Source organism: Myotis yumanensis, unplaced genomic scaffold (assembly GCF_028538775.1).
Source record: "Myotis yumanensis isolate MYYU_CA2020_CCGP unplaced genomic scaffold, mMyoYum1.0.hap1 SCAF_13, whole genome shotgun sequence".
Taxonomy (NCBI): domain Eukaryota; kingdom Metazoa; phylum Chordata; class Mammalia; order Chiroptera; family Vespertilionidae; genus Myotis; species Myotis yumanensis.
Genome location: NW_027223764.1, coordinates 18,855,840 through 18,879,147, shown reverse-complemented (window position 1 = coordinate 18,879,147; position 23,308 = coordinate 18,855,840). Strand labels below are relative to the sequence as shown.

The 23,308-nt window shown below is 42.6% G+C and overlaps 1 non-coding gene across 1 annotated transcript; it reads left to right on the top strand.

Annotated features, from left to right (window-relative positions):
* The first annotated feature begins 23,140 nt into the window (after positions 1-23,140).
* LOC139022281 (U1 spliceosomal RNA) lies at positions 23,141-23,308 on the top strand. Its single transcript, XR_011473659.1, has one exon. It is a non-coding gene; the product is annotated as a U1 spliceosomal RNA (small nuclear RNA).

Genomic DNA, 23,308 nt, shown 5'->3' with positions numbered 1-23,308 from the left:
AATTTATATCCACTGAGCAAAACCGGCTAGGGCCAGAAATACTTTTTTTGATCTATCTATAAGGCATGGAAAACATCTAATTACTGAACGTCTGCTCTTCTTATGGTCCTGCAAATGACCTTCTTTCCCTCTGAAGCCTCAGGCTCCTGACCTCACTCCTTAGCTCAGGAAGTCACATGTACTTCATTTACCTTTCTGTTTTGAACCTCTCGTGTATATGGGGTCTCTGACTCTCTCATGTATGTGGGAACCCACATGTGGGTATATAATCCCACTTGGTTATTTTCTCTTGTTACTCTCTCATGTCAGTTTTTTCTTAGACCAGCCTGGATAACCTAGAAGGGTAGAAGGAAATGCCTTCCTCCCACACAGGGGCATTTCCCTAATGACAAATGAAGTTGAGCATCTTTTCATGTGTTTACTGGCCATTTGCATATCTTCTTTGGAGAAATGTATATTCAAATTCTTTGTCCATTTAAAATTGAATTGTTCTTTTAAACTGTTGAATTATAAGAATTCTTTGTGTATTCTGGATACTACTCCCTTATCAGACATATAATTTGCAAATATTTTTCTCATTTTGTGGGTTGTCTTTTGACTTTTTAAAAAAAATCCTCACCCGAGGGTATTTTTTCCATTGTTTTGTAGAGAGTGGAAGGGTGGAAGGCGGAAGGGAAAGAGAGATAGAGAGAAACATCAATTGGCTGCCTCCCCGACTCATCCCTACCTGGGCTGAGGAATCTGCAACCGAGATACATGCCCTTGACCAGGAATTGAACCTGCAATCCTCGGTCTGCAGGTGGATGTTCTAACCTGCAGGCGAATGTTTCACCCTGTGAGGTGAAGGAGTAACAAAACAGTCTGTTACCCAAGTGTTAAAGATTTGGCAAATGTGAGTACCTGCCAAAAGCAGATGAACCCTGAGACCAGTCCTGCTTCTAAAGTAGGAGAACCTAGAGAAAGAAGTAGTAGAAGTTGCATTAGGAATCACGATATTAAGTGGAATGTAAGAAAAAGGAATTAGCCGAAACCGGTTTGGCTCAGTGGATAGAGCGTCGGCCTGCAGACTGAAAGGTCCCAGGTTCGATTCCGGTCAAGGGCATGTACCTGGGTTGCGGGCACATCCCCAGTGGGAGATGTGCAGGAGGCAGCTGGTCGATGTTTCTCTCTCATCGATGTTCCTAACTCTCTATCTCTCTCCCTTCCTCTCTGTAAAAAATCAATAAAATATATTAAAAAAAAAAAAAAGAAAAAAAAAAGAAAAAGGAATTACATTAGGAGAGACAATCTGGTTTTGATTTTTGGATGGGTGGGAGCGGTGTCCTAATGGGGTCTGTTTACTCGAAAAGTCTCTGACAGTTTCTTTGCATTTTGTGTTTATTTTATACCTAAGTTATACTTGTACATAGTTTAAAGAGTCAAATATTTTTATCAGGCTTGTTTTGAAAACAGTACCCAATCCACCTCTTGTCACTATTTTCTGCCCCTCAGAGGTAACCATTTTATTTTTTTAAAAATATGTTTTATTGATTTTTTCACAGAGAGGAAGGGAGAGGGATAGAGAGTTAGAAACATTGATGAGGGAGAAACATCGACCAGCTGCCTCCTGCACACTCCCCACTGGGTATGTGCCCGCAACCAAGGTACATGCCCTTGACTGGAATCAAACCTGGGACCCTTGAGTCTGCAGGCTGACGCTCTATCCACTGAGCCAAACTGGTTAGGGCGATATTATTTCTTTTTTAAAAAAATTATATATTTTTATTGATTACAGAGAGGAAGGGAGGGGGGGGAGAGAGAGAGAGAGAGAGAGAGAGAGAGAGAGAGAGAGAGAGAGAGAGAAAGAGAAACATCAATGATGAGAGAATCATTGATCGGCTGCCTCCTGCACACCTCCCACTAGGGATTGAGCCGGCCGGCCACCCGGGTATATGTCTTGACCGGGAATCAAACCATGACCTCCTGGTTCATAGGTCAACGCTCAACCACTGAGCCATGCCGGTCGAACAGAAATAACCATTTTCAACTCTTTTTAGCTGACTCTTTTGGCATTTACCTCTGTATCTCTAAATGACATGCTCATATGGCTACTTCACTGATTTTAAAAATGTTTGTTTATTGACTGCCCACCATGGGCAATGAGCATTTCACCTTTCCCACCATCACCACCACCACACACTCACTCATTCACACGGGCATGTGCATGCTTCCCGCTCCCTGACCTCTCAGTAGAGTCGTGTTGTAATTTTTAGTCATATCACTATTCAGTGTTTATATTACTATCACTATGCAAATATTGTTCACACATAGACATGTAATAGATAAGTGATTTCTCTCTTACACAACTTTTTGTTTTCTCTGGATCTCATATGTCTTTTTTTTTTTTTTTTTTTTTTTTTAAGTTTTCTATGTACTTATCAACCAGTTGTCTGCATCTCTTTTCAATACATTTGGTCACATTGGGTATTCTATCAATTTCATCTTCTTAAAGAAATCTCTCCTGGAGCCTTCTCACCTGCTCCAACCTGGAATGGTTGCTAAGCCTGCTGCCCAGTTGTTGTCCTGGGAATTCTCTTCAACATCATCCTAAAGATGCTCTTTTAAAAAAACAACAAATAAATAAACAAGCTCTTTTCTACCCTCCTAGGTTGGATTCCCTATTCCTGGGTCCTTTGTGTTCCTCTTTCTTTGTTCTCCTTATTTTAAAGAAATCCATTCCCCCCTCTCCCCCCTAGCCAGTTTGGCTCAGTGGATAGACTGTCAGCCTGAGGACTGAAGGGTTCTGGGTTTGAATCTGATCAAGGGCACATACCTTGGTTACAGGCCCAATCCCCATGTCGGAGTGCTTGTGGGAGGCAACCAATCGATGTGTCTCACATCAATGTTTCTCTCTCTGTCACTCCCCCTCCTTTCCACTCTCTCTAAAAATAAATGGAAAATTATCCTTGGGCGAGGATTAATTAGAAAAAAAAGAAGTCCATTCTCTACTAGTCTCATTTTTAAAAATACTATTTTTAACGTATTTTCTTTGTCCTCAGTTTTCCAAAATGTCCTGGTGATGTGCCTTGGTATGGATCCATTTTCATCCAGTATTAAGGTCATTTGGATTCTTTCAATCTAGAAATGCTTGTTCTGAGAATTCCAGGTGGTGGTGGTGATGGTGGGAACTATTACTTTCTTCACCTTCATTTTCTTTGTTCTCTCTCACTCTCTCTAATCTCCAGAATTGATCCTCTATGTTTTTTAACCTTTTTATTTTATTTTTCCACGCCTTTTTCTTTTGCTTGGTTTTCTAAGTGGTTTCATCAGCTTAACTTTACAAATCTGTTATTTGATCCTGATAATGATAGAGTTGAAGTGTCTTCAGCTAAATAGCACTTCCTGAAGAACAGGATTATAACTATTACTTATGTTTACTTAATTGCATAGAATTGATTTATTTGCTCCACACTAATAAAATGCCTGCAATAGGCCTGACATTATGCCAGGCATGGGAAATACAAAGATAACTTATACATAGATCTTGTCCTCAAAGGACAAAAGTCTCATTGGAAAGTCAGAGAAATCTGAGGAAGTGAAAGGGATAATCGCTACTTTCCAACAGTTACTAGAATTGCCCTTTTTAATGAGACCAGAGCTTCTCACCCACAGGACAGCCTACATTTACCTCTCACTTTGGAGAAGCAGCTTGATGAGGTGGCATCAATTGTATGGGCTCTTGAGCCACTCTGCCTGGGTTTGACTCCAAGCTCCAGCATGTACTCTGGCAGAGTATTTTTGAGCAAGTTATTTAACTTCTCTTTGCTTCAGTTTATCTGTTAAATGAGGATGTTAATAGCACACATCTCCTGGGTTTGTTATGAGGATTAAATGAGTGTTTACATGTAAACACTTTACATCTAAAGTGTTTAGAACAGTGTCTGGCACATACTAAGTGCTTAATAAGTATTAGCTACTATTGTAGGATAAATATTGTTCTTTGTTTTTGACTGTGTTGCAAACACATTTACCTTGGAAATTTTTAACTGAAGGTTTTGATTTAATAAAAGAAAGCTTTTTAGCAAAGGTGAATTTGGGAGAACTTTAAAGGATGGAAATGAGATATTCCAACATAATAATAACATAATAAATGGTCAGGAGGTAAGAATAGAAAAATTGGACAGTGTTAGTGTTCAGAGGATTTTATAAGGACAGATGAAACAGAAAAGAATATCAATAGTTGACAGAAGAACCTGGAACCAGCTAATTAAAAATACTTAGACTTAAAAACAAAACAAAACCAGCCCTAGCAGGTTTGGCTCAGTGGATAGAGCATCAGCCTGTGGACTGAAGGGTCCCAGGTTTGATTCTGGTCAAGGACACATACCTCGGTTGCAGGCTCCTACCTGGCCCAGGCCCTGGTCTGGGCACTTGCAGGAGGCAACCAATCGATGTGTTTCTCTCACATCAATATTTTTCTCTGTCTTTCCCTCTCTCTTCCACTCTCTCTAAAAATCAATGGAAAAATATCCTCGGTGAGGATTAAAAGAAGAAAAGAAAGTGGGTTATTAAAGATTTAAGGGAACAGTGTATGGTCAGAGAAGTGAGAAAAAAGGGATCCACCTTATATCTAGTAACACAGAATTAACACCTTTGTGATTTTGCCCAATATCTTTTTTAAAATATACTTTATTGATTTTTCACAGAGAGAAAGGGAGAGGTATAGAGAGTTAGAAACATCAATGAGAGAGAAACATCGATTCAGCTGCCTCCTGCACACTCCCTACTGGGGATGTGCCCGCAACCAAGGTACATGCCCTTGACCGGAATCGAATCTGGGATCCTTCAGTCCGCAGGCTGACGCTCTATCCACTGAGCCAAACCGGTTAGGGCTTGCCCAATATCTTGTATAGCACTAGTCTAAGCTGACTTGAACCATACCTTTGATGATATCTCTTACCTGCTCAAGGGCCAAAAGAGTTCTCTGTTAACCACCAAACAATATCTAAACTTGCTAGCATGGTATTCCAGCCCTGCTGTAATATGGGTCTAACTTAAAAAATGTTTCATGCAATATTTAAGATATATAGATTATATTAAAAATATCACAATAAAGCACCCATTTACCCTGCATCAAATTTAAGAACTTGAACATGGTCAACTGAGTCAAGGCCCTTATATAAACTTCCCTGATCATATCTCTTTCCCTACTCTTCTGGATTTGGTATTCATTCTATCCAAGCATAATATGTATATACTAGAGGCCCAGTGCACGAAATTTGTGCACGGGTGGGGGGGTGTCCCTCAGCCTGGCCTGCACCCTCTCCAATCTGAGACCCCTTGGGGGATATTCGACTACTGGTTTAGGCCTGATCCCAGAGGGATCGAACATCCCTCTCACAATCTGGGACTGCTGGCTCCTGACCGCTCGCCTGCCTACCTGCCTGATTGCCCCTAACTGCTTCTGCCTGCCAGCCTGATCGCCCCCTAACTGCTCCCCTGCCAGCCTGATTGACACCTAACTGCTCCCCTGCCAGCCCAATCTCCCCCAACCTTCCTCCCCTGCTGGCCCGATTGCCCCCAACTGCCCTCCCCTGCTGGCCTGATCACCCCCAACTGCCCTCCCCCGCAGGCCTGGTCACACCCAACTGCCCTCCCCTGCCAGCCTGGTCGTCCCTAACTGCCCTCCCTTGCCGGCATGGTTGCTCCTAACTGCCCTCCCCTGCCAGCCCAATTGCCCCCAACTGCCCTCCCCTGCTTGCCTATTCACCCCCAACTGAACCCCTGCCAGCCTGGTTGCCCCCAACTGCCCCCCCGCCCCCCCTTCTGGCCTGGTCACCCCACGCAGTCTGCTGTTCAGTCGTTTGGTCATCCCTCACTAACCCCCTGCCAGCCTGGTCGCCCCATGCAGCCTGCTGTCCAGTCGTTTGGTCGTCCCTCATTAACCCCCCTGCTGGCCTTGTTGCCCCAAGCAGCCTGCTGTTTGGTCGTTACTGTTACTGTGTCCCAGACAATTTGCATATTCCTCTATTATTAGTACAGATACTAGAGGCCCGGGGCACATTTGTGCACTGGTGGGGGGCGGGCCTAAGCTGGCAGTTGGACATCCTTAGCACTGTCCTGGAGGTGGGAGAGGCTCCCGCCATCACCATTCCACTTGCCAGCCATCAGCCCAGCTTCTGGCTGAGCAGAGCTCCCCCTGTGGGAGCACACTGACCACCAGGGGGAAGCTCCTGCGTTGAGTGTCTGACCCCTGATGGTCAGTGTGCATCATAGCAACTGCTCATTCTGCTGTTCAGTCAATTTGCATATTACCCTTTTATTATATAGGAGGATATATATCCCTAAGTAATACATAATACTATCTTACAGAATTTTAATTTTTATAACATAGGCATTCTCCTTGGTTTTTCTTTTCCACTCAATATTATATTTATAATATTCACCATGTCGATATAGCTATAGTTATTTATTATTATTCATTACATAATATTAATAGAAAACATATAACTAATAGCACAGGTTGTCCCTCATTATTATTAATATATCTATAGTAATCTCTCCATTCTCCTGCTAATGGACATTGATTTTGTTCCAACTTTTTGTTATGAATATTCTATATCTGTCTCCTTGTATACATGAGAGTTTCTCTAGAATTAGAATATCTGGATCATAAGATATGAGCATCTTTGACTTTATTAGACATTGATAAACTGTTCTCCAAATGGTTGTGCCAACTTAGTCTCACAAGCAGCGTGGACGAGTTTCCACGGCTCCCCTTACACTCCCCTTGATAGTGTCAGACCTATTCTCCAACTTACTTTTGTAGCTTTAATTCCCACTGCTATCCTTCATGAATCTTTGATTCCAGTCAAATGGTAGTACTCACTGATCCCTGAATTAATTTCCCTTCTCCCTCATGTATTTATTGAGCAGGTATCCTATGTCAGAAACCCTATTACCTGTGAGGAAAACAAACGTGAAAAGACATGGCTCCTGACTTTAGGACTTTATAGTTTCCTGGAGAGACAGACTTGCAAACAACAACTAGAATATAATTGTCAAAATGAAAATCTGTACAAATTACAGTATTCAGCGAGGCACAAGGAGCACAGAAATCTACCTCTGGGCAGGGCAGGGAGAGAAAGGAAGTGGGGAGAGGAAAAGAAAAAGCCTCACAGAGAAGGTGGTTTGATATGTTTTCACTCAGGCAGTCACCTGTCCCTGGAAGATCTCATTCTATTCACGGCCAGCTCAGAGGCCAACTCCCCACAAAATATCCCATTCAGCCCAGGAAAACACTGTACTTTGCACTTTTCTTATAGCCTAAATTACATTGTCCTGTATTATAGATATTTGTGTGTGTATGTATATCTCTCTAATAAATTATAAACTCATTAGTGAAAGGTGTTGCCCTCTTAGACATCTTTACATCTCCCGCACAGCCTAGAACGTTGCTGACACACACCGTGCATTCAGTAAATGCTTGCTGAATGAAAGAGTAAAACAAAGGAGTAGGGGCTATATCATTTGACTCCCATTCTCCCAGATGCTTGACCCTTCAAACGTTTTTAGTAATTGCTAAATCAGGCTGCTTTTTGCTATTGTCAAAGTAACAGGAAGACTTAAAAAAAAAAACAACAACTTTAAAGTCGTCTGCCCTATTTTTGGGGTGTAAAAAACATGTTATGTAACGTTACAAAATCTGGCCAATCGAGAGGACGTTCTCTGGTTTTCTGTTTCTTGCTTCTTTAATAAACTCTACACTGTCATTTCAAAAGATCTTGCCAACATTAATTCATTACCACTGTACCCATCAGCACAATGGAAAATATTGGCATATCTCTTTGGTATAGCAATGAAGAAACGAGGTCAGGAGCAATTCAGGGCTTGGAAGCTGGTGGCTTTTATACTCTCTATATAATGAGTCTTCCCCTTTATTCTCCAAACTGAGATCCCACTCCACATTGAAGTAGGGCATTTGATTCTGCTCCAGGATTTTGTGAGAAATGCATACTAACCGTTAAATGACAGATGTAGGGAGCGGCTATAGGGTCAAGCCTCAGACTGACCTGTGGCAGAGCCACATACAAGTTCCAGCTTGGAGGGCAGAGCCCTCCCAGCACCATTAAGCTTGACCTGATAGTCCTCCCTTGTTCCTAGGTAGCTAATGGGCTATGGGAGGTGCAGCAAGTGCTGCCAAATCAAGGCTTGAGTAAGGAAATAGGTTTGAAACTCACAAGAACATTGTAAACATGTTGACCACTCCCCTTGTTTTGCTTTGTGTGATCTGACTATAAAATAAAGCTTTGGCTTACAGGTTGGGTCACTGTTTCCTCATCCACCTGGTTCCAACTGTTTTCTCTTGTTTGTCTTCTTTAACCCTTCACCGCCCTTCCTCAGGTTCACCCTTGGCCATGATGGATGCAGTTCAAACAGACCTGTATGAAATAATTTTTATTCATAGCTTTTTATACATATCCACTTAATGATACTATCTATAGAAATGAAATCAGAAAGCTATATAAACTTAGGTGAAAATATTTTCCTGTTGTCTTATAAACCCTCTTTGTTAAAAAACTAACCTACAAACTTCCAGATTTTAGGTTGACAGAGAGATAGAGCAGATACCAAAGATATCCCTTAAGTTCTTTGTTGCCAGTCAAGCCACACTAGTCATGTGGATATATCTGTGGAAGTTGGGTTTGGAGTGAAAATTTACTAACACGTGTACCTTAGGAGACTTTATGAAGAATCACAATGGAAAATGGTGATCTTTCATTAAGGAAGATAATTGGTGAGTACTTGCATATCATAGCAAAAATTCTTAGTTTTTGTTCATGAGAGAAATCCATTTGTATTTATTCTTAGGACCAAGATGGGAGATTGGAGCAAAGAAAAGATTCTTTTCATGACATTTGCAATAACAACTGCAATATCTTTTATTTTTTTTATAAACATTTCACAGAAAGAGCTATTTTTCAATGATTTAGTTACTACAAGGATCATCAGGAAACACACAGGAATTTCCTCATTTCATTCTGATGATGGAGGACCTGTATACATAATCCATCTATGTAATAAAAGACTTGCCCTAGCTGGTTTGACTCAGTGGATAGAGTGTCAGTCTGCAGATTGGAGGGTCCCAGGTTCGATTCCAGTCAAGGGTACATGCTTGGGCTGTGGGCTTGATCCCAGGTAGGGGGCGTGCAGAAGGCAGCCCATCAACAATTCTCTCTCATCATTGATGTTTCTATCTCTACCTCCCTCTCCCTTCCTCTCTAAAATCAATAAAAATATTTTTTTAAAAAAAAGCCTAAGCAACTGTTACAGCAGAAAAACTGGTCGCTATGATGCACACTGACCACCAGGGGGCAGACGCTCAATGCAGGAGCTGCCCCTTGGTGGTCAGTGCACTACTACAGGGGGAGCGCTGCTCAGCCAGAAGCCAGGCTCACGGCTGATGAGCACAGTGGCAGTGGCGGGAGCCTCTCCCACCTCCACGGCAGCGCTAAGAAGCAGTGAGCCAAGCAGTAAGGAGCAGTGAGCGGGCAGGCGGTAAGGAGCGAGGGGTCCCAGACAGCGAGAAAACACAGGTCGGGCTGAGGCACCGCCCCCTCCAATGCACAAATTTTGTGCACCAGGCCTCTAGTGTATGTATGTATATATGTGTGTGAGTGTGTGTGTGTGTGTGTGTGTGTGTATACATATACATATATATATATATATATATATATATATATATATACCCTAATATGCAAATAGACCAAATGGCAGAACAACTGAACAATCCGTTGCTGTGATGTGTGCTGACCACCAGGGAGCGTGTGCAGAACATGGTGGGCATTGGCAGCAGGTGGCAGAGCACCAAACATGTTGGGCATCAGCCCCAGTGGGATGGTGGAGCAGGTGAGCGAGGGCGCCAGACCAAGGCTGGGTGCTGGTCGCTGTCATTGGGAGAGCCTCTGGTGGTTACTGAAAAATTTTTGCTCCCATGCGCCCAATCCTGCCCGGCGCTCGCACCCGCTGCTGGTGCCCAGCAACAGCCATGATCACTCGGCACCATCAGCGGGTACAGCGGTGGCTGCCGGCCCCGATTACCCCTCAGGACTTCTCTATGTCCCCCTGCTCCTGAGGGGCGATCGGGGCTGGCAGCCACCGCTCACACCCGCTGCCGTGACGGCTTCGTTCACACCCGCTGCCAGTGCTGGAGCCGCCACTTGCACCCACAACTGACACCGCTGCTCACACCCGCTACCAGTGCCCAGCGCCAGTCCCGATCACTTGGCACTGTTAGCAGTTATGAGCAGCGGCTCATAACTCCCCCCCGCTCCTGAGAAGCAATTGGGGCAGCAGCCGCCACTTGCACCCACTGACAGCGCTGGCCCCGCTCGCACCAGCTGCTGGCACCGGCCCCAATTGCTCCATGCTGTCAGCAGGTGCAAGTGGGGCTGGCGCAGCGCATGAGAGCGGTGGCAGTGGAAGTGGCAGCAGTGGGAGCGGGGCTGCCGACAGGAGACCTGGGTGCCTGGCAGGAGGGGCCTGGCGGGGTCATGGAGGATGGGCCAAGACCCATAGTTCCTTTCTTTCAAGGTACACGAATTCGTGCACTGGGCCCCTAGTCTACAAATATTTTCCCAAACTTCAAGATGAGTTTAACACTTCTGTCCCTTTCTGGGCTTGTGTGAAGAAAGTGAACCTCTTCACATTTTATTCAATAAGGGACTTTATAAGGATGTAGTGTGGAATAAAGAGGATAAAGGTGAGTCTCTCCAGCCAGGTATGGGCTCTAAGATTGAGTGGTGATAGGCTGGCGCCCACTAGAGGGCAGAATGACCACTATGGCAGGAATGAATGGAGCTGCCTCTGTTTCTGTGTCATTCTTCCTTTCCCTTCTGTGGACATAAACTTCTGTCAGGGCTTAGCCTATTTATCCCACCCCACCTTCTGTCTGGGAAGAGAGAGATACCAGCCGGACCCCTCATAGCCCTCGGTATATGTTCTTGGTATAACAATGAAAGACTTACCTTCAATTATCTTTAGTTTTGGAAATCTCTATTTCTTTCGCTAATCCTGGTAATTGAGTGATCCAATAAAAGGAAAAAGTGTTTGTCACATTTTTTCAATTCCAGTAAAAGATATATTCCTATCTCTTTTTTGGGGGGCGGAGGTTATATTGATATTTATTTGGGGGGGGGGATTAAGACTCAGAACACTTTAAAGCAGCACTAGACAAGCACACATTTTTCTTAGCTCCCTATCTCTTGTACTTATGCAGCAAAACTAATACATTTTTTAAAATTCTACACTTGTAATACTGTAAAGCCACAACTGACGTAAGCCCAGATTAAGATAAAGTATCAAATTCAACCTGAAACTGACTGGGCTAGGCCAGAATTTTGACGCTAACATAGGAAAGTTCTCCTGTTTCACTGAGCATCCCTACTCCCAAACACTCCGAAGACTTAACATCCCAGAATTTTCGAACAGGAAGGGACCTTTGTCTTTGTGGCTACCCTGCAGGCTTGCTTCCCTATGAGTCTTGCCTCCAAAAATGTCCCTTTTATGTGAAGTGGGACTCGGGTGCAGCCAGAGCTTTTTGTCTTTTACCTCTTTGTAATCAGAGAAAACACAACTGGCCGAGATTGTCAGTGCGTGGGTGTGGCTGGAGAAAAGTACTCTCTGTGACCAATCGTTCTTTCTTCACTGTACTCAGCTTTCATACTGTTTCTCATGAATAAAACATATTCACATGACGTTCTGTACTTTTCTATCCTTATTCAGTGGGTGCAGATAGCCACTTCCTTTGGGCAGAGGGAGAGAAGGGTCAGCTCTGTGTAGCTAGAGGTTAAGAAAGAGCTACGAGCTGGCGCAGTGGCAGTGTCGCAGCCAATGGGATTTATTGGAGGCGCAATTATTGCTTAAAAAAAAAAAAAGATCTACAGAATTTGCTTAAGAGTGCATGATGAGACCCTCTGAGAATCGAGATGAAAAGTCAAAGTCCCGAGCCTGCTTTCTTCCCCATGAAAAGCTTGCTTTCTTTCTAGTACAAAAGAAATCGACAATAACTTATTTTCTGGGAACAAATGTCTACGTACCCCCTCTTCAGGGAAAATGGAGAGAAGGAAAGAAAAGAGAGAATCAGAGTCATTTCAAATTCAAACTCTCTTACGAAAATACAGCCTTAGGCCAGTTTGAAAATACAAGCCGTCAGTGGAGTGAACATAGCTTTGTTTGTGTAGAACAAGGTAAGTCATCTGGACGTTGCATACAAGAGCAGTTAGGTTCATCCTGAGCAGAGTTAGGACAGCAACATGCTCAGCCTGAAATGTTAGAGGAGCTGCGGTTCATCCAACCGGGTCAGGCCATCTCCTCGCTGACCTTCGGGTTCTCTGGAGCAACTGCTTGGCGGGGTTTTTCCACAGCTGAATTGTCCCCGAGCTACCGTGGCTTAGGGGAAGTTTACAGCAGACTCTGGGATGAAAGTACAGACAGGTTCCGAGGGCTTTAAAACCAAATCTGCCAGAACTGGTTTGGCTCAGTGGATAGAGCGTCGGCCTGCAGACTGAAAGGTCCCAGGTTCGATTCCGGTCAAGGAATGTACCTGGGTTGCGGGCACATCCCCAGTAGGAGGTGTGCAGGAGGCAGCTGATCGATGTTTCTCTCTCATCGATGTTTCTAACTCTCTATCTCTCTCCCTTCCTCTCTGTAGAAAAATCAATAAAATATGTTAAAAAAAAAATAAAACCAAATCTGTTGTGTTGTTTTGTGTTTTTTTAAACGATAAGGTAGACACAAAGGTTACCAGGAAGGTTTCAACAGGTTTGCAGAGCTATGACAAGAGCACAAATCAAGGCCCACATACTCGTTAAATACTTAAAATGAACAAACTGTCAAATAACATAGGATAAAGATATAGTCTTTCCTTTTGCATTGACACATATGCCTTTATATTCTCGAAGGCTAGATCTGGATTTAGAATTCCCAGATGGCTCAGAGTCCCACACTAGAGAGCGTGGGAAAAGCTGGCTCCCTCCCCCGCCCTCCCCCGCCCCCCCCCCGCCTCCCCCTCCCCCCTGCCCTGGATCCAGCGCCCTCCTCTCCCCTCATGCTCAGCCAGGTGAACTTTCTAACTCATATGTTTCAGTGCAGCCACACACCCTTCAGACAGCCACGCCTGGGGTCTGGCGATGTGTGCACAGGGGCACCGTCCACCCTTAGAGGACAGATCCCAGGAAGAGGCCCACACTGCCCCTGGAAGTGGGCTCGGGGGCCATTTGGGCAAGAAATGCTGGGGTCCCAGGTCCCCAGAGACTAGTCTAGATGGGGGTGAACACAGATCAGGGTGGACCTATCCCCTTGGTCCCATGGATGCCTTCACATGTCAAAAGAAGGATTAAAAGGGCCCTAAAACTTGGGGCTGCTCTGGCCCGGGTCTAAGTGTATCCTAACTTTCAATATTTTTCATTTATTTTTATTAAAGGAATACATGTACATACAGCAGACCAAATAGTAAAGATTCTCTTCCCTCTTTGCGACCCTTCTTCAGAGAGAACCTCTTTGAACCACTTCTAGCGTTTCCCTCAATGATCCTAGATTACGTTTTCACCTCTTTATTAATTAATCTTTAGCCATTATCTTTTTAAAATTTATCTTTATAAATTTTAGTATAGTTGTCCCCCTTTTTCCCGCATTGACCCCTCCACCCTGTCCCCTCCCTGCCTTCACCACACTATTGTCTGTGTCCATGGGTTATGCATCTATGCATATAAGTTCTTTGGTTAATCTCTCCCCACCCCACCACCCACCCCTGCCTTCCCTCTGAGATTCTTCAATCTATTCCATGCTTCTATGTCTCTGGATCTATTTTGTTCATTCGTTTATCTTGTTCATTAGATTCCACATATGAGTGAGATCATGTGATACTTGACTTTCTCTGACTGGCTTATTTCTCTTAGCATAGTACTCTCCAGGTCCCTCCATGCTGTCTCAAAGGATGAGAGATCCTTCTTTTCCACAGCTGCATAGTATTCCATGGTGCAAATGCACCATATATTAATATATATATATATATATATAATTGATATCAGAGAGGAAGGGAAAGGGAGAGAGAGAGAGAAACATCAATGAGAATCATTGATCGGCTTCCTCTTGCACACCCCCTACTGGGGATCAAGCCCACAACCCAGGCATGTGCCCTGACCAGGAATGGAATCGTGACCTCCTGGTTCATAGGTTGACACTCAGCCACTGAGCCATGCTGGCCGGGTGCCACATCTTTTTTTATCCACTCATCTGAACATAGGGGTGCATATATTATTTCTGGTGTGACATTATCTTCTTTATATACATAACCATAAACTCTACAAAAATTGCAAGTATGGCACAAAAAAACTTTTTTTTCTGAAACATTTGAAAGTAAGTTGCCAGTCTGATACACCATCACCCCTATATTTTTTTAGTGTGCCATTTCCAACATGCAAGGGCATTATAAAACTACATGGCAATCAGCAACCCTCAGGCTCCATCCAATTGTCTCAACTGGATTCTTAGCACAAGAATCCAATCTGGAATCATGCATTGCACAGAGTTAGTTTCCTTCCATCTAGAACAGGGGTCCTCAAACTTTTTAAACAGGGGGCCAGTTCACTGTCCCTCAGACCATTGAGGGCTGGACTATAGTTTAAAAAAAAACTATGAACAAATTCCTATGCACACTGCACATATCTTATTTTGAAGTAAAAAAACAAAATGGGAACAAATACAATATTTGTATTTGCATGTGGCCTGTGGGCCATAGTTTGAGGACCCCTGATCTAGAACAATATTTTCTTCCGCATTCTTGACACATTAGAAGGTTAAAGGTCACATGCTTTTTCGAATGTTCCTCAATTGGGTTTGTCTACTATTTCCTCATGATTAAATTCAGGGTATGGGCCTTTGGCAGGAGTATCACAAAAGTGCTGATGCTGTGTTCTCATTGCATCCCTAATGGCCTTCTGGTTCATAGGTCCACGCTCAACCACTGAGCGACACCCGCTGGGCAGGAAGTCTTTATTTAAACCCACATTTATTGCCTGAAAGACAGCAGGCTTTAAAGAGCGAGTCCTTTAAACATCTCCTAGTTGTGGTTGATGAGACAAGTGCAGCTCAACAACTACACCCCTTGGGCCAGGTACCACTGGAGAGTTGGCAGTGAACGAGACAGACACAGTCCTTCTCTTCATGGAACATCACAGTACAAATATGATGAATGTCACAAAAACAGAAGCCACAGGGGGTTGGGAGAGGATGTAATAGGGAGAGCAGAATCAACTTTCTGGAGACGTGAAGAAAATAGGAATTAAGTGAAAGGCTAGTGGAAGAACCAAGAGGGGGAGCATAGTGCTTAGAGGAAAAGGAATGTGCTCAGGCTAAAAATGTAGCGTATCCTTGGAAGAGAGAGCAAGAAGGGTGGCCAGAGATAGGGTAAATTTACAAGCAAGGAAGGACCTTGTAAACCATCATAAGACCTGCAGTTGGCCCTTCGTATCCATGGGTTCCACATCCACAAATTCAAAAATATTAGCGGGGGGGGGGGTGGGGGGGGATGTTATGTTGTTGCTGATGTATACTATGTAGTTAGCCTACAATGGCTGTATCTGTATTGAGCAGGTACAGACTTTTTAAATTGTCATTATTCCCTAAACAATACAGTATAACAACTATTTACTTAGCATTTCATTGTATAAGTTATTGTAAGTAATCTAGAGATGATTTAAAGTATATAGGAGGGTACACATAGGTTATATGCAAATACCACACCATTTATAATAATAAAAGCATAATATGCTAATTAGACCAGACAGCCAAACGACCTTCCGAACGTCCTTCTGGATGAAGTCTTGGAGGCGGGGGCCGAGGCAGAGGTGGTTAGGGGTGATCAGGCAGGCAGGCAAGCAGTTAGGGGTGATGAGGTAGACAGGCGAGTGGTTAGGGGCGATGAGGCAGGCAGGCAGAGTGGTTAGGGGCCGTCAGGCAGGCAGGCAGGCAGGCGAGTGGTTAGGAGCCAGCAGTCCTGGATTACAAGAGGAATGTCCGACTGCCGGTTTAGGCCCGATCCCGCAGGGGCCTAAACTGGCAGTTGGACATCCCCAAAGGGGTCCTGGATTGTGAGAGGGTGCAGGCCAGGCTGAGGGACGCCCCCACCCCCCACCCCGCCGCACAAATTTTGTGCACCGGGCCTCTAGTTTTATATAAAGGACTTGAGCATCTGCATATTTTGATATGGGGTGTCCTGGAACCAATCCCTCCTGGATACTGGGGAACAATTGCATAGACTTTATTCCACTGAAGGGTTTTAAATATGCAGATCTGCATTTTTAAGAGTTCACTATGGATATAGTGTGGTACATAGACTGTGGGTGCAAGGGTAGACAGAAGGAAACCTGTCAGGAAGCTATTTCAATAGTCCAAGTGAGGCATATTAGTGCCAGTGGCATGGAGAAAAGAGGAGAAACTGAAGAGATATTTAGGAGTTAGAACTGACAGGACAGACAGAATGATAGGTGATACAAGGTAGTAATGAGGAAGAGTCAAAGATGATTCCTTGTCTTTTCTTTGGCAGTGCTTATAACAACTATAACTAATTAGTTATTTGTGTAATTATTGATTTAACTTCTGCCTTCCCCACGGGATTATATGGAACCCAAGGGCAAGAGTCAATCTTATTCAACACTTTCTCCCTTGTGCACATGCTCTACATAATGTGTGGCACATAAAGGTGCTTAAAAACCATTTGTTGGTTAAATTATATTTTTGGTTGCAAGCAAATGGGTTCATGGTGGAATCATTCACTGAGTTGGGAACATGGAGGAGAAAGGAGAAGTTTGAGGGATGAGTTTTGACAATGCTGAGTTGCAGGTACCTGTGAAACATCCAAGGGGAAATGTCCTGGAAGTGGTTAGAAATGCAAGTCTCAACCTCAGGAGACAGAGGTGGGCATAAGAAAAGCAGTCAGAGCCATAGGATATATGAGATAGCCTCATTAGAAGGTTCTCAACCTTCCTAATGCCGTGACCCTTTAATACAGTTCCTCATGTTGTGGTGACCCAACCATAAAATTATTTTCGTTGCTACTTCATAACTGTAATTTTGCTACTGTTAGGAATCGTAATGTAAATATCTGATATGCTATATGTGTTTTCTGATGGCCGCAACCCACAGGTTGAGAACCGCTGGTTTAGAATAAGAAAGAGACCCTCGGAGAGCACTTGGAGGAGGTAACAGTTAAGGGTTGTGCAGAGGAGTAGCAGCTAACAAAGGAGACTGAGGAATGGCCAGAGTGTTCTGGGTAGGAGGAAGTCCAGAAGAAAATGGAATGAGGTTTAAGGGAAGACTGTTTAAGAAAGAAGGAATCAATAGTGTCCCATGTTTCTAACTCAAATAATGGAGGTAACACAGATTAGTTTCAACACAGTGGTGGACAAAAGCCAGAGTGAATTAAGGAGAAAGTGGAGAGAGAAAATGGACTTAGCAAATGTCAGCACATCATTAATTCATTTATCAGATTAGGGAACTGTCATTCTTAAAAACAATGGATGATCCAAAGAGGATAAAACAAAGAACTTGAATATTTTTAAAAAGAGGGAGCAGAGTAGGAGTACAGTCAAGCCCTTGATGAGGCAATAACACTAAGGTTCAGGGTTAAGGAGGCGGTCCCAGGGTGAATAGAAATGAGAGATTGGAGTAGATAACTTTGATTATTTCATCATTTTGCCTGGCTTCAACCCTAGTCCTCCCCTTCAAAGAAGGTCAAAGGATCTACCGTCAGGCTTAAAATCGACGCTAAAAATACAAGAAGACCCTTCCTTTCCTAAGGGTTAACACATTAAACATTAACCTAAACTGACATTTACTCCTGGAGGCTTATACATTCAGCCCACTTGCTAACTAGAAACACGGGAAGATCAAGTACAGGTTCCATCCCTGATCTTGAAATTTCTAGAATTATAAGATCAGGAAAAACTGGCCTGAAGAATGCCCCTTGAAGCCATAAGTTCAGAAATGCAGATCCTCCCAGCAGCCCTGACCTCCAAGGGACCTTGGACTCTAAGAGCACGTCAGCGAGGAGGCTGCACCCTCCATCCACGTTGGAGGATGAGCCAGTCAGTGCTCAGCCCGTTGTGTCCTGGAGGCTGTTATCTTCCTAACGTAAGGGGATGGGGAAGCCTCGCCTCTTCTCTGCATCCTCTATGTCCAATCATTGTCACCACCGTGTGGTCACTCCTACCATATAATTTCTTGTTCAAAAGAGGTTAAAGTTGATTTGAATAGCAATCTGAGTGTAGAAAGTCAAATTTCTACCCAGAAAGCAATATTTCATGGTGCATAAAACTCCTATTACAAGGAGGGCTAGTTCAGGAAGTAGGCAAAACTAGGAATAAAGAAGTTGTAGGAATGCTGTCCTTTCAATGTACTCAGGCAACAGCAAACGTGTGTGTGTGTGTGTGTGTGTGTATATGTGTGTGTGTGTGTGTTACAAAGCTCTGCTCCCAGTGGACATTCAAGATAATGAAGATTAAGGCAAGCTCAGAAATACTCGGGATTGGAGCTCCAAAAAGATGTCTTTATTTCATGTCATCTTTACCCATCTCTTCAATTCTAGTTACGTTTTCCATCTATCATAATTTAGGAGACGGCCCAGAAGTCCATCCCTAACTTCATTCATTCAACTAATACTGCTAAAGTTCCTTTTATTTTCCAACATTATGCCAAGCACTGCAGATACAAATGTGAATTAGACCTGATCCTCAACTTCAAGGAAGTTAATGGTTTAGTGGTGTTTCAAGAAAAAAGAAATTCAAAGAATTCTGGTGACTTAAAGCATTTTCTGGAATAAAAAAGTAATAAGACACTGGGTCTACTTTTGTAGATAAGTACCATCTTCTCATTTTGCCTTATTGAAACCATGACTCCAAGTCTAAATACACCTGTGTATGCATAACCTTAGATGTTTACACTGTTAAATTTTAAACTGGTCCTTAAGTAGAGGGCTTTTGCAATTCATTTTTCTTGGGTTTGTTTCTGAGGTATTTCTTAATAGGAAAGCACTTATCAGATGATTTAAGCAACCCCCCACCCCCGCCCCCCCGCCCCCGATTTTGAGAGTCAAAGGGCATATCTGATAATAAGTACAGGGTACAGCCCAAGCTGGTTCTGCTCAGTGGATAGAGCATTGGCCCCACAGACTAAAGGGTTATGGGATCAATTCCAGTCGGGGGCACTTTCTTTGCAGGCTTGTTATGCAGAAGGCAATCAATCAAGGTGTCTCTCTCACATCTTTGTTTCTCTCTCTCTCTTCTCTCCCCCTCCCTTCCACTCTCTCAACAACAACAAAAAAATCATTGGGAAAATATCTTCAGGTGAGGATTAATAAATACAGGGTACAGTGTCCCAGACTTTTTTATTCTCTCTAGTTTTGATGGCTTTTTTGGGCCTTGTTTGAAGAGGTGTATTTAAATATTATGTAGAATTCATATTTAACAAACAGCTTTGCAAAGCTGAGTGGTGACATTTTCTATTTTGTTGATTCATTTGACTATCTAAAGAGTATTTTTACAATTTAAGATCTGGGTTCCTCACTTCAAATACTTGGTGTTTGAAACTGAGATACTCAAAGTAAGACAAAAGTTCACAATGGTTTACCACAACAGTTATTTAATATTTATCCTTTTACTTTTATTTTCTAATCATGAAGTCAAAGTTTTGACCATAATAATTCTAACCTGTAATCTGGATACTTGATGAACACTGAGTAGATTAACATAGAGCCATATGTAGCCCATGAACTTGAAATCAAGTTATCTTATGTATAATAAATATTTCAATTTCATTCATTCTTTCATTAAACAAACATTTACTGAGAGCCTTTTCAGAGGCAGGCACAGTTCTAGATGTTGTGAATACATCAGTGAATCACACAAATAAAATGTATTGCCCCTAGGGAGCTTACATTCATTTAATCAAACATTCCAAATAACCAATTTTGAGAATGGACTCCACTTTTATCGAGGAAGGGAGACAAAAGACAAGAATCTCAAATCTTTTGAAAGTTGCAGCATAGAGAGCCCAAGGGCCATTGGATTGTCAATCGAGAGGCAGTGTAGTGGAGCTTGTTATTTTCTGGGTCTTAGTTTTCTTATCTGTTAAACAATGGCATTGAATTTCATAATCTCAAAAGTCTCTTCTGAATTGAATAGTCTATGTGTCTACGGTAGGCATTGACTTATTAATTAATTAAGGCAAATTTACATAGAGTGGAACGCACAGGTCACAGAGATTTAATTTTTAAAACTATAGAAATGTTCAGGAGTCATCTTAAACTCCTATACCTTTTGTAGCAACAATTCAGTATAGAATTATATATTATGTTCAGATTAATGATCCCAAGGCATTGCAGAATGCTGACTCAGTGAGAGAAGATCTAATTATGTTCATTAGACTACTTATTAAAGCAAGAAAATGCACTGAGGTGATTTAGAGAGATTTCAAACACAAAGTGTCTCCTCATTAACCCACAGTTAATAAGAAACCCAATTAACCAGTGTGCTCTGCTCCAAGATTTTACTGTTTTTAGGCTTATGTATTCTTCTTTACAACCATGACCAAGTCACGGATCCACATCCCAGCCATTTCACGTTTATACTACTAAAATCCATGGATTATCTCTCCCTCAAACAATATGAAATGCTTCCATCAAAACCCTCACTTCAGAGACAGAAAAGCAATTATTTAAGTAAGAAATAGATACAAGTAAAGTGATAAAGTTCTGAGTTTTATTTGAAAAAATAAAGGGTCCAAGGCCCAGGATAAGGTAGACATTTGAGGGACAGGTACCCCAAAGAGAAGAGATTTAAAAGTGCAGATGCCCAGACAGAGCAGACACTTAGCAGAGGACCTTAGCAGACTGAAAACTTTTTTTGTTTGTTTGAGGATTTTTTTTCATTGATTTTTTTTTTTAAGAGAGAGAATGGGAGGGAGGGAAGGAGGGACAAAGGGAGAGAGAGGGAAAGGGAGGGGAGGATGAGGAGGAGGAGGAGGAGGAAGAGAGAGAGAGAGAGAGAGAGAGAGAGAGAGAGAGAGAGATTGAACCTACAACCTAGTATGTGCCCTTAACCAGGAATCAAACCCAACATCCTTCCATGTATGGGGCCCACATTCTAACCAGCCAGGGCCAGACTGAAGACTTTTTTTTTTTATAAATATATTTTATTGATTTTTTACAGAGAGGAATGGAGAGGGATAGAGAGTTAGAAACATCGATGTTGAGAGAGAAACATCGATCAGCCGCTTCCTGCACACCCTCCACTGGGGATGTGCCCGCAACCCAGGTACATGCCCTTGACCGGAATCGAACCCAGGACGCTTCAGTCTGCAGGCCAACGCTCTATCCACTGAGCCAAACCGGTCAGGGCAAGACTGAAGACTTTTAAAGTGGTAGGTGTCCAGGAGAAAAGGACATTTTAAGGAGACGACAGCCAGCTTAGAAGACATTTAAAGGGTTATGGACTGAAGTGTGAGAACAGGTTTATGGAAGAGGTAGGCATAAAGGAGTCAGTGGTCAATGGCCTGGTTAGGAAGACCATCCCCCATTATAAAACTTTTAAAAAACAGATGTAAGTGAAGTGATACAATTCTGAGTTTTGCTTTAAAATACTCCAGATGTATTTTATTGAGTATATGTGCAATTAAAAGCAGCTGAAAAAAAAAGAAATTAAAACATCCATTTCCAAATAAGCTCTCATTTGAGAAAGTCTTAATCCTTTCTAGATTATAACTATCCATAAGCATTAAAATATACTAAATAAGGGTCCTTGGAAAATGCACCCCACTTTGGAGATTGAGTGTCGGGAATGCTAGGCGATGCTCTTTTATCCAAGGTACCTAAGGAGCTAAAGCAGAATTCTTTGAAATCTTAGTGGACACTTAAACTGGCTCAACTCTACAGAATAATAAAGCAAGATTTAAAACTTTAAATGATAGGTATTCAATTTTTGATTCAAGCATTCAGGAAGGAATGCTTGACCATAATAATTCTAACCTGTAATCTGGATACTTGATGAACACTGAGTAGATTAACATAGAGCCATATGTAGCCCATGAACTTGAAATCAAGTTATCTTATGTATAATAAATATTTCAATTTCATTCATTCTTTCATTAAACAAACATTTACTGAGCTTGGCCTATTGTATTAAATCTGCAGACTCATTCATCAACCTGAACTCATTGCAAAATTACAAATTTCTTTCACAGGATAGCCCTTGTAGCATTTATTTTTTGTCTTCAATCAGCAAGAAAATTTTAGTTCTTCCTACACTTACTATGAATATCTCCTCAGAAGTTATTTTGAAAAAACTAGAATTGTATTTCCTCTATTCACAATACCTTTGATTAGACTTTCTCTTCCATTTCCCCTTTTGCAACTACTTCCTTTCGTTGGTCAGTTAAGTCAGTCTTTCAGAAACATTTTTTAAATCCCTTTCTGGTTTTCTCTCTCCTGGTTCTCCTTTTAAAACACCTTTCCTCATTATTCAACCCGTCAACCTAACCATTTGTACTGAGCAACTAGTGCATGTCCAACCACGTCGGAGGTAACTCTACAAGGGATGTAAGAGATCCAGGCATGGAGCCTGCAGTCAACGGGCTTACTGCCTAGTAGGAGAGACAGCAAACACATTTGAGCAAACAAAACCATGACATTAAACCATGTGATCTTGGCAACTGGTAAAACCCTATTTCAGGGGAAAACCAAGTAGCTTGCAGAGAAACAAAGCCGTACCATCATCTACCAGGAAACTGTATGCAAATCTGCAGAGTTGTCCATCTTTCTAGGTGGTCCCTAGAAGGCCTACTTTGAGGCCTACATGCAACTACTGGAAAACAAGAAGAGAATGCAACCAAGTAGACTAATGGGTTTATGTAAATTTTAACATATTCTCTTTCTAACTGTACTAATTTAGCTGGATCCCTAAACATAATTAGACCACTGAAAAAGTGACCAGGAACAAATAACAAAAAGTGTGTGTGTGTGTGTGTGTGTGTGTGTGTGTGTGTGTATGTGTAAGAGAGAGACAGAGTGAAACTTAGCAGGTGGGACTCAATCAAAAGATGCATAGTTATACTTGGCAGGGAAGATACCATGATCAGGAAGATGGTTTTTCCAGGGCAAAGCTCACACATTTCCCTCCAGGTATGCTGACCCCTGCAATTTCCCCAAATGTGGGAAAATCAACTGCATAATTTGAGGTGGCGGTGGTGGTGGTGACTGTATTCATGCTCTCCCCTA